General features: G+C 51.3%; 1 long non-coding RNA gene across 1 annotated transcript; it reads right to left on the bottom strand.

Moving 5' to 3' along the window:
* Nucleotides 1–4,881: 4,881 nt before the first annotated feature.
* On the bottom strand, nucleotides 4,882–7,997 carry LOC113408021. Its single transcript, XR_003370186.1, has 5 exons — nucleotides 7,968–7,997; nucleotides 7,488–7,648; nucleotides 5,967–6,053; nucleotides 5,460–5,577; nucleotides 4,882–5,174 (listed from the first exon to the last, which is right to left on the bottom strand). It is a non-coding gene; the product is annotated as an uncharacterized LOC113408021 (long non-coding RNA).
* Nucleotides 7,998–12,193: the final 4,196 nt, after the last annotated feature.

Below are 12,193 nucleotides of genomic sequence, written 5' to 3'. Positions count from 1 at the left end.
GCAGGGATGTGCCGGCCACTTGCAGGGTCAGGGCAGGCAGGGAACCTGCCTTAGCCCTGCTGGACTTTTAGCAGTTTAAAATCTCTCCAATTGGCTTCAGTAGCCTCTGGGAGATTAAGCCCAATTCCGGGAGACTCCTGGCAAAACTGGAAGGATTGCCAACCCCATCTGTATCCCTAGTTGACCAATGTATATTGTCTGTCTTACAACCTGAGTCTATTTCCATGCATAACTCAAATGCTCATGAGACAATTGAGGGGATTTCAAAAGGCAAATTAAACATGAACACCACAGCAGGAGAAACACCTACATTAGAGATGAAAAACAAAAGACTGGTCTAGTATATGTGGAGGAGGGGAAGATAAGCAACCCGCAGGTTTGGCCTGACAAAAGACAGATTTCAACCAGCCAGGTGGGAAAATGTTGTAAGAATAACTTTGGGGTAAGAAATATGTTGCCAAATAAGAGGACATCTTGTTAATTGAGTTTAGATGCTACACTGCGAGTTACATAAAACCAAGTCAGGTAAATCTTTTAGTTTGTTTCCAGCATTTCTGTGTAAATATACTTGCTTTCTCTAATTTTGCTATCATATGAACCTCTATAAAGAAACCTAAGTGCAGTGTGCTAGGCAGAGAGGTGTTCTAAGCTGTAACTAGTAAACTAGAGTGTACAAATCCTTTGTAAACAGCTGCCCTGATAATTCAGTGACTGACCAGTACATAAGGGCCTGGGACACTACAGAGAGACACTCAGAGCACCTGGGGTGTGGACTATGCCTATTGCTAGACTGCATCAGGGACAGCGAAGCACACACGGAGTAAAAATGCAGTGCTTCTATTCCCTGGGGCTAGTTGAGGCAAGGAGCTGACCCCAGGCAGGCACATACAAGGCTTTCTCCCAACCCTCTGTATCCCTGAGAAGCATCACACAAGCTTTGAAATGTGCAAAATGAGACAGAGAAAAAAATCATACCTTTAGAAAACATGACCTATGACAAAAGCTTGACAAAATGGGAAAGGCTTAATATAGACAAAAGACAGCTCAGGGGAGGGCACAAAAAGTCTTCAAATATGTAAAAGGTTCTTGTAAAGAGGACACTGGTCAGCTGATTAATTGTGGTCCAAGCCTCCGTGAACATGGAAGGCAGGTGATTTCCAACAAGGCAAACTGAACTCTGATATTAACAGAAAACTTTTTAATTGTAAAGGTAGTTAGCACCAGAATAGAGTGTGTGAGGATGTTGTGAAATGCCCATCATTGGAGCTTTATAACGACAAGGTACGTGTTTGTCTATCAGAAATGGTCTAGATATACTTATTCCTGCTTCAGCATAGTAGAAAAGGCTACGTTACCTCCTGAAGGCCCTTCCAACTCTACATTTCTGCAATCTGCTTTCCTGTAGCACTGCTGTACTCTTCTAGAAACATTGTAAAGAGTGCTTTGACAATTAAATTCTTGACATACTCAAATCTGCCCTATAATAACAACAAAACCTATACACCTTGCCCAGCATGCTAGTGCTGAGTTTAGAGCAGCGGTTATCAGCGAGTTATCTTAAGTGCCTATACACAAATGCAAGAAGCCTGGGAAAGAAGCAGGGAGAACTGGGTCAGTCAAGGAATTATGATGTGACTGGAATAACAGAGACCTGGTGGGATAACTCACATGACTGGAGTACTGTCATGGATGGATATAAACTGTTCAGGAGGGACAGGCAAGGCAGAAAAGGTGGGGGAGTTGCATTGTATGTAAGAGAGCAGTATGACTGCTCAGAGCTCCGGTATGAAACTGCAGAAAAATCTGAGTGGCTCTGGATTAAGTTTAGAACGGTGAGCAACAAGGATAATGTCATAGTGGGAGTCTGCTATAGACCACCAGACCAGGGGGATGGGGTGGACGAGGCTTTCTTCGGGCAACTAACATAAAATTACTAGATCACAGGCCCTGGTTCTCATGGGGGACTTTAATCATCCTGATATCTGCTGGGAGAGCAATACAGCGGTGCACAGACAATCCAGGAAGTTTTTGGAAAGTATAGGGGACAATTTCCTGGTGCAAGTGCTGGAGGAACCAACTAGGGGCAGAGCTCTCCTTGACCTGCTGCTCACAAACAGGGAAGAATTAGTAAGGGAAGCGAAAGTGGACGGGAACCTGGGAGGCAGTGACCATGAGATGGTCGAGTTCAGGATCCTGACACAAGGAAGAAAGGAGAGCAGCAGAATACGGAGCTTGGACTTCATAAAAGCAGACTGACTCCCTCAGGGAACTGATGGGCAGGATCCCCTGGGAGACCAGGGAGAATAACATGAGGGGGAAAGGAGTCCAGGAGAGCTGGCTGTATTTTAAAGAATCCTTACTGAGGTTGCAGGAACAAACCATCCCGATCTGTAGAAAGAATAGTAAATATGGCAAGCGACCAGTTTGGCTTAACGGTGAAATCCTTGCTGATCTTAAACACAAAAAAGTAGCTTACAAGAAGTGGAAGATTGGACAAATGACCAGGGAGGATATTGCTCAGGCGTGCAGGAGTGAATCAGGAAGGCCAAATCACACTTGGAGTTGCAGCTAGCAAGGGATGTTAAGAGTAACAAGAAGGGGTTCTACACATGTTAGCAACAAGAAGGTGGTCAGGGAAAGTGTGGGCCCCTTACGGAATGGGGGAGGCAACCTAGTGACAGAGGATGTGGAAAAAGCTAATGTACTCACTGCTTTTTTTGCCTCTGTCTTCACGAACAAGGTCAGCTCACAGACTACTGCACTGGGAAACACAGTATGGGGAGGAGGTGACCAGCCCTCTCTGTAGAAAGAAGTGGTTCAGGAATATTTAGAAAAGCTGGACGAGCACAAGTCCATGGGGCCGGATGCGCTGCATCCAAGAGTGCTAAAGGAGTTGACGGATGTGATTGCAGAGCCATTGACCATTATCTTTGAAAACTTGTGGCAATCTTGGGAGGTCCCAGATGACTGGAAAAAGGCTAATGTAGTGCCCATCTTTAAAAAAGGGAAGGAGGAGGATCCGGGGAACTACAGGCTGGTCAGCCTCACCTCAGTCCCTGGAAAAATCATGGAGCAGGTCCTCAAGGAATCAATTCTGAAGCACTTAGAGGAGAGGAAAGTGATCAGGAACAGTCAGCATGGATTCATCAAGGGCAAGTCATGCCTGACTAACCTAATTGCCTTCTATGATGAAATAACTGGCTCTGCAGATGAGGGGAAAGCAGTGGACATGTTATTGCTTGACTTTAGCAAAGCTTTTCATACAATCTCCCACAGTATTCTTGACGGCAAGTTAAAGAATTATGGGTTGGATGAATGGACTATAAGGTGGATAGAAAGCTGACTAGATGGTTGGGCTCAACAGGTAGTGATCAATGTCTCCATACCTAGTTGGAAGCCGGTATCAAGCGGAGTGCCCCAAGGGTCAGTCCTGGGGCCAGTTTTGTTCAATATCTTCATTAATGATCTGGAAGATGATGTGGATTGCACCCTCAGCAAGTTTGCGGAAGACACTAAACTGGGAGGAGTGGTAGACACGCTGGAAGGTAGTGATAGGATACAGAGGGACCTAGACAAATTAGAGGATTGGGCCAAAAGAAATCTGATGAGGTTCAACAAGGACAAGTGCAGAGTCCTGCTCTTAGGATGGAAGAACCCCGTGTAATGCTACAAACTAGGGACCAAGTGACTAAGCAGCAGTTCTGCAGAAAAGGACCTAGGGTTTACAATGGACAAGAAGCTGGATATGAGTCAACACTGTGCCCTTGTTGACAAGAAGGCTAACGGCATTTTGGGCCGTATAAGTAGGGGCATTGCCAGCAGATCAAGGGACGTGATCATTCCCCTCTATTCAGCATTGGTGAGGCCTCATCTGGAGTACTGTGTCCAATTTTGGGCCCTACACTACAAGAAGGATGTGGAAAAATTGGAAAGAGTCTAGCGGAGGACAACAAAAATGATTAGGGGGCTGGAGCACATGACTTACGAGGAGAGGCCAAGAGAACTGGGATTGTTTAGTCTGCAAAAGAGAAGAATGAGGGGGATTTCAACTACCTGAAATGGGGTTCCAAAGAGGATGAATCTAGACTGTTCTCAGTGGTACCAGATGACAGAACGAGGAGTAATGGTCTCAAGTTGCAGTAGGGGAGGTTTAGGTTGGATATTAGGAAAAACTTTTTCACTAGGAGGGTGGTGAAGCACTGGAATGGGTTACCTAGGGAGGTGGTGGAATCTCCTCCTGAGGTCCTTTCCAACCCTGATATTCTATGAATACTACAGCAAGTACAGATGAGGAATTCAAAGCACTGATTGCTTACTCACAGCCAGTTATGCGGGAGGCAGAAAGCTGAGGACTGTTCACGTCTGCTTAGAAGGATGTTGAAGCTGCTCAGGGCCACCTCTGCCAGTTTCTCCTCCGGCTAGGGCTCCTGGACAATTCCTTCAAAGAGCAGATGCAAAATCCAAGCACGAGCCATCACTACACACAGCTCTATTGGAACTTGAAATCTTGCCCTCATCCCTGCCTCCCTCTTCCATTCCATCTACATCGGCACCACTTCATGAACAGAGATAGAGTTAACACCGACAGTCACCACTCCACTCTCACACCCCCTGCCCTGCATGATTTTGGTCCCCTCCTACTTCTCCATGGCTCCTGAGACATAGGCTGTGTGGATGATGCACACCTAGCACGCCTGTCCGTGTCCTACAAAGGGAGACCAAACAAGAAAAGACAAGGACAGTGGGGGGGGGGGGAGGGGTGTTGGTCAACATACTGGACGGGAAGAGAGAGAGAGAGAGAGAGAGAGAGAAAGAAAATCACAAGCAAGCAACTGACCACCTGGAGTCATCCACCTAGATCTAACCTTCTGCTGTGGAGGACATATTGCTCTTGGCCAGAGAAATTATCAGCCCCTGAATTTGGGGACCTTGTCTCCCTCGTAACCACAGCTAGTCAAGAACATTTTCTTACAAACCCAGCCCCAGCTAAGGGTGTGTCCCTACATAGAGACAGATGGGCCATGAACAGACCAATCACCAAATCAGACACTTATCTCACTGACAGTGGTGACTGTTGAGCTCCACGATGGACGGCTTTTGCATGGCATCAACAATGCTCACGATCGCTTTCCATCACATTAGGGCAGTGGATTCTCACGCGTGGTGACTTCTCCCTTGGTAGTAAACCCAGCACAAGGGGGGAAAACAAATCAGTTACCATCTCAGTCAGCAACATCTCATAGGCTCTTCTTTTCACCTCTCCCGCATGGCGGGGCTCCGCCCTCAACCCTCTTCCCATTACACCTTTAGCATTACAACCAAAAAGCACCACTGGCAACGGCACCCGACATAGTCACTCTGCACAGCAGACTCTGGCCCCTCCCCAGCCCTAATACCACAGAGCCCAGAAAACTAGAGTGGTACAGATGAGGAATAGAGTGCCATAATTGTTCACTCACAGCCAATCATGGAGAAGACAGAAAGCGGAGGACTGTTCATCTCTGCTTACAAGGATGTCCAGGCTGCTCAGATCCTCTTCTTCCAGCTTCTCCTCTGGCTGGGGCTCCTGGATGATCCCTCCACAAACACAGCATATAACCCAAGCAGGAGCCATCACTGCCCAAAGTTCTATTGGTGTATGAGATACTGCCTTCCCTCTCCCATCCGCTGTAGATCAGCCCCACTTGATGAACAGTGACAGTCAACTCCCACAGTCACCTCACCACTACCAATGGAGGATCTAGTATCCATCGTGATTCTCTTCCCCCTCCCAATGCCCCAGTGGGATGCAGACTCTCCAGACCAAGCCTGTGAGCATGCACCATTGCCCATGTTCTATGCAAGGAGTCAGTACAAGGAGAGAGAGAGAGGGCACACGCATGTTGGCAAACATATGAGAACTCAGAGAGAGAGAGAGAGAGAGAGACGCACATAGGAAGAAGGACAAACTCAGCACCAGTAGTCACCTTTCTGGTTCCAGGCCTCTGCTCAGGTGAACATGCTCCTCCCTGTCCTGGAAGATCAGCTGCTCCCAAGATAGGGAAATTCTCCCTCTGCACCCAGAACAAGGAGGAAAACTTTTATTACAAACCGAGCCCCACCTAAAGGGAAGCAGCCATCTGTACTCAGCCTTTACCACACATTTATCTTAGAGGCCACCTGGGGTATTTCTCAGAATGCAGCTGCCCTGGAGCAACAGTGACATCCGGTGGCCAATCACGGCAATGCACAGAGCATGTCCCCCATGCAGCAGCAGTGACGCTTGGTGGCCACTCGCGACAAAGCACAAAGCATTTTCCTCGTGTAGCAACAGTGACACTATGTGGCCACTCCGGGTAACACAGAAACCATTTCCCTCCACAGCGCTGCAATGACACTCGGTGGCCAGATGAGGAAATGCGCAGAGTGCATCTGCCCTGGAGAAGCGGTGACAGCCTGTAGTCAGCAGGGTCAGCACCAACCCCTTACTCATGGGGGGAGCTGAGGTGGGGTAGACAGAAACTTGTGGCAGCTGCATCCCCACCCTCCACCACCAGGCCTTGCCCCTCTCTGTGGCTCTTCCTCACTGAACTGCAAGTCCCACCTCAGAGGCTCCAGCCCTTCACCAGCTCAGAGGCCAGAAGCTGGAAGCCAGAGCCAGGCAGGGTGGGACGACTGCTGCGCTAGGTGGCGCAATGATGTGGGCAGCCACAATGCTCCCCTATTTTGTCCTTGTGCTGGTTGGTGTCCCAGGGCTGTGGCTGCTTCTCAGTTCCCTGCCACCCTTCAACCGCTCACAGACCTCAAGAGCCACCTGCGTGGGGGTCCGGCTCCAGGGCCAGCATAGCCCTCAGGGAGCCAGGCATCTCCAGCCTTCTTCTCTAGCAGCAACTGAGCACCAGGGGAGCCACACAAGGGTCTCCTTTGAAACAAGGACGCATGCCATTGCACCTTGCGTAACAGACTCATCATTAATCCTCAGAAGGCCAATCCGGATCTCCAGAAGCTAAGCCCTAATGTGCTAGCATCCGGAGCTCCAAAGCCACTAGCCCTTCCCTCTTTGAAACCATCTGCCTCCATCTGGCTTTGCAGCCCCAGTGGCGAAGCAGACCCAGCTGCTCACACATGGCAGTCCACCCCCAGCCCCTGGGTGAAGCGGTGTTTGGATGGGCTTGTGGAAAGCAATTCTCAGGCCCATGGACAAAACTCATTTAATTGTAAAACAAAACTTGACTCATGACAAAGTGCGATTGGCTTCAGGCAACAGTAGTTTATATAAAAGGGAAGGCTGCCCCATCGGGGAACTGAAACAACTGCATGTGACTTAAGTGGCCAATCACAGAGCTCCAACAACTAATTCCAAGCTCTGATGAGCTGTATGAACAACCCCAGTGGCCGAGATGCATCTGCATAAAATCTCTGTCCAGCCATTTCCAGCAACAAGCAGATTTGTAAGGATGGGCAAAGGCAGAGCAGGGCAGAGCACGCCAGGCTGGCACAGCCCTTACCTTGCACCAGCAGGTTGATGATGGTATCAAAGCCCCAGGTGTTGGTGGTGGTGCAGGCGTAATACCCAGAATCCTCTGCTTTCACTGAGCGCAGGACCACTGTGCCGTTGGCCTGGATCAGCCGGTGCCCGTCCACCGCCACCGGGATGGCAGAATCTTCACTGCAAGGAACAAGAAATGCCAGCAGCTCATCAGCATAAATCCCTACTCGCGCCTCCCAGCAGCAAGAAGCTCCCAGCACATAGATGGGGCTCCAGAGCGTGTTGCCCCAGGAGCCCAAGAGCTGCCCAGATGGCATGTAGCGCTGCCTGGCCACTCTTCCATTCCACAGGCCAAAGGCCAGGCAGAGCCCCCAAACAAAAGGTCAGCTCCTCCAGGAAAAAGGACCTCTGGAGCTTTTCGCTTTTGCCACCTCCCTGCCACAGGATCAGGGCTCCTCCCGAGAGGCTGCATGGTGGGGAAAAGGTAGGCTTTAGTTACCTGTCCTTTGTCCATTTAATGGCAAGGGCCAGCTCCCCAACCGAACTGCACGGCAGCCTCACGTCCTTCATCCACGGAGTGGTGACAGTGCCGCCAAAGGAAATTATCTTGGCTGGGGCTGTGGGGGGAAGGGAACGTCAGTCTGGCCGGACGAGCCACGCACACAGAGCCTGCTTATCCCACCAGTGCAGACCCCACCCTGCTGCACCAGGGGCTGAGATTCACCACCTTTGTCCATGCCGCAGAACCTGCTCCAAGCCAACGGCAGTCGGAGTAGCCGGCGCATCGCGAGGTGCTGGCTACGGCGAGTCCTGGAGACGAGGGGCCAACCCAGAGCCAGCACCAGGGCACGTGTCAAACCCGAGCCTGGATCCAGAGTGTGCAGTGGGCCCCCCAGGCTCTACACTGAGCCCAATCTAAATGCCAGATGACCTTGCCCCTCCCCCCAGGACTCTGTTACCCAGAGAGAGACCCAGCTCCCCTCCAATCAGCCCCACTGCCCCCCTGCCCCACCCCATCTGCCCACCTCACCCCACAGGCCCTGCCGCACCTTTCCCAGCAGGCTCAATGGTGACCTTTTCACTGATGTTGCCGCAACCCGCCGAGGTCACGGCCGCCACCCACAGCATGTACTGCTGCCCGCGGTTGAGGTGGGCGATGCGGTAGAAGAGTTGCTCAGGGCTGGTCTCGTACTCTCTGGGGGCCTGGCGGGGGGAAGTAGGGGACGCAGCTGGTTAACCAGGACAAGGTGAACACCCTTTTATGCACCTCTTTCTGCCCAGGCTTTGATGCAGCCACCAACCCCGCCCCCTCCGTCCTCTCTCCCCCCCCACCCCACCAGTACGGCCATACGAGTCATAGCAACAGTCTGGGCAACCTAACCCCTGCTCGGACAAGTCCTGGCTTTTAGGGACCACCCGAGATTATCCTTGTGTGAGGCCACCATCTCGGCTGACCCCAACGATCAGACAGGGACCTGCAGAGATAAATGCTGGAGCTTTTGCTAATGAGCACAGACTCCACTGCTGGGGCGGATCAACCCACAGAGATCGGGCACAGAGGGACAACCTGTAACACAGCTACATTTAGGGAGTGGGCAGGCAGACACTCCAGGCAGGGCTATTTGCCAGGAAAGTTTCCCTAAAAAGTGGTGGAAGCCCCACCATTTTGGGTATTTTTATCTAGATTAAGCAAATTGTTATATGTTATTATTTACTACAGTGCTCTTCACTATCTTTGAAGTGGGGGCCACTTTGGGAAAAAACCTTCAATGTGAGAGCCGGATGGGGCCGAGGGGTTCGGACTGTGGAAGGTGGCCCAGGGTAGGGTGGGGTGGGGGGTGAGGGCTCTGGCTGGGGCTGAGGGGTCTGGGGTGGAGCTGTGGATGAGGGGTTTGGGGTGTGGGAGGGGCTCAGGGCTGGGGCAGAGGGTTGGGGTGTGGGGTGGGGCCAGGGATGAGGGGTTCAGGAGGGGGCTCAGGGCTGGGGCAGAGGGTTGGGATGCGGGGGGAGAGCTCTGGCTGGGGGTTCAGGCTCTAGGGTGGGGCCAGGCATGAGCAGTTTGGGGTGCAGGCAGGCTGCCCCAGGGCTGGGGCCAGAGGACTCCCCCCAGCAGGAAGACCGACAGGGAGGGAGCAGGGAGCTCCGGAGAAGGGCCCTCTCTCCCCCTTGCCGGCAGCAGGGAGCTCCGGTCCCGGGGAGAGGCCCACAGCAGCCCTGCAAGCCCCAACTTGCTCCCCTCTCCAGTTCCCGCCCACCCCCTACCTCTCTCCTCTTCAGGTCCCTGCCGCGTGGCCCTTTAGAGCTGCTGCACGGCTAGTTATAGCCAGCTCCGTGGCCGCGCAGCTTAGAGGGAACTTAGCGCACTTAGGGTCGATGGGAGCTGCCACTGGCTCGCGGGCCTTGCAATGCAGAACACTGATTTATTATCTGAATTATCGTAGCAAATGGCCCATAACCCCATTGTGCTAGGCGCTGTACGCAAAGGGAATAAAGAGACAGTCCCTGCCCCAGTCTATGCCATCTCTAACATTAACAACTCCTGGCTAATGTCCTATGTAAGGAACAGCCCCAAATCCCTGCCTTTGCATCTCTTCTGAACAACACGGGGATAGCAACACTTGCTTCTCCAGCCCCATGACGCACCCAAACAACTCTGTAGTTCAGTTAACACACAGCTGCAGGGGCTGGGGGCGCTGCCCTCACAGGTGTTCCCCTTACCTTGCTCTCTGATGGGCTGGGAGCACAGAGCGCAGTTTGTATGGGAGCAGGGCAGCAGCAGCTGCTCCTGAGGACTTCCAATAAAAGACATAAGAACGTAAGAATGGCCCTACCGGGTCAGACCCAGGGTCCATCTAGCCCAGTATTCTGTCTTCCCACAGTGGCCAGTGCCAGGTGCCCCGGAGGTAATGAACAGAACAGGGAATCATCAAGTGATCCATCCCCTGTCGCCCATTCCCAGCTTCTGGCAAACAGAGGCTAGGGACACCATCCCTGCGCCTCCTGGCTAATAGCCATTGATGCATTTATCCTCCGTGAATTTATCTAGTTCTTTTTTGAACCCTGTTATAGTCTTGGCCTTCACAACATCCTCTGGCAAGGAGTTCCACAGGTTGACTCTGCATTGTGTGAAGAAATACTTGCTTTTATTTGTTTTAAACCTGCTGCCTATTAATTTCATTTGGTGACCCCTAGTTCTTCTCTTATGAGAAGTAGTAAACAATACGTCCTTATCTACTTTCTCTACACCAGTCATGATTTTATAGACCTCAATCATATCTCCCCTCAGACGTCTCTTTTCCAAGCTGAAAAGTCTCAGTCTTATTAATCTCTCCTCATACGGAAGCCGTTCCATACCCCTAATCATTTTTGTTGCCCTTTTCTGAATCTTTTCCAATTCCAATATATCTTTTTTGGGATGGGACGACCACATCTGCACACAGTATTCAAGATGTGGGCATACCATGGATTTATATAGAGGCAACATGATATTTTCTACTCTAACTTTTAACCAGTTACCAATCCATAAGAGCACCTTCCCTCTTATCCCATGACAGCTTACTTTGCGTAAGAGCAGGGGTTCTCAAACTGGCAGTTGGGACCCCTCAGGAGGTCACAAGGTTATTACATGGGAGGTCACGAGCTGTCAACCTCCACCCCAACCCCCGCTTTGCCTCCAGCATTTATAATAGTGTTAAATATGTAAAAAAGTGTTTTTAATTTATAAGGTGGGGGTCACACACAGAGGCTTGCTATGTGAAAGGGGTCACCAGTACAAAAGTTTGAGAACCGCTGCATAAGAGTCTTTGGTGAGGGACCTTGTCAAAGGCTTTCTGAAAATCTAAGTACACTATAGCCACTGGATCCCCTTGCTCCACATGCTTGTTGACCCCCTCAAAGAAGTCAACGTTTAGTGGTCCAGCACCTCTCCCTGTTGTCTGCGTATGTCCCCAAGGAGGGAGAATTATAGCAGGCAGGCAGGAGAGACACGGGAAGGTGGGTGTGGTCGAGCTCTGGAAACACACCAGGCCTCTCGCTGGTATGTAAAGGGAAGCTAGGAAAATCTGCAACCCCCCCATCAATCTTCCCCGCCGCCACATCCCCTTCCTCTGCCGAGGATCCATCAGCCCGAGGAGGTAGAAGGGTCAAGATGAGAGAGCCACCCCCCGCCCTCACAATCACTGGAGAGGCCAGGTACACTCAGAGCAGCTCGCTCTCTCTGTGTTGGTTTGCTTGGCTCTAGTTTCTGAAAGCTAATTCAGCGTCGTTTGGCATTTCTCAATGCCGGTGTAAACTGGCTGGTGTCATCATTTCTCCAGGGAGCCCAGTTCCGAGGTTCAGGAACAGATGGTGGCATCGGTGTGATGTGTTCCAGCGATATCGCACTTCCGAGGGCCCACGGTCCCGTCTGCCGATCTATAGCAGGAGCAGGGCAGGCTGGGAGGGCAGGAGCCCATGATGGCCCGATGAAAAAAAACCCAACAATTTGCTTTGTGGCTGCTCAGTGTGAAACACGCAACAAAACTTTCGCCTCATCCAGCGCAAAATTCAATGTCAAAAATACTGACCCCATGTAATGGCTCCCCACACGCTCAATTCTTCGTCTCCCTCCCACTGGCTGTACTGCACAGGGCCCTTCCTCACTCACCTCTCTGCAGAGCATGCAAAGAGCTGTCAGCCCTCACCCTCAACCCTAACCCACCCGACCCTAACCCTCACCCGGACCCT

Source organism: Terrapene carolina, unplaced genomic scaffold, assembly GCF_002925995.2.
Source record: "Terrapene carolina triunguis isolate 2854851 unplaced genomic scaffold, T_m_triunguis-2.0 Scaffold649, whole genome shotgun sequence".
NCBI classification, from domain to species: Eukaryota; Metazoa; Chordata; order Testudines; family Emydidae; genus Terrapene; species Terrapene triunguis.
The sequence above is the reverse complement of the archived record's forward strand: the minus strand, read 5'-3'. Positions and strand labels throughout refer to the sequence as shown.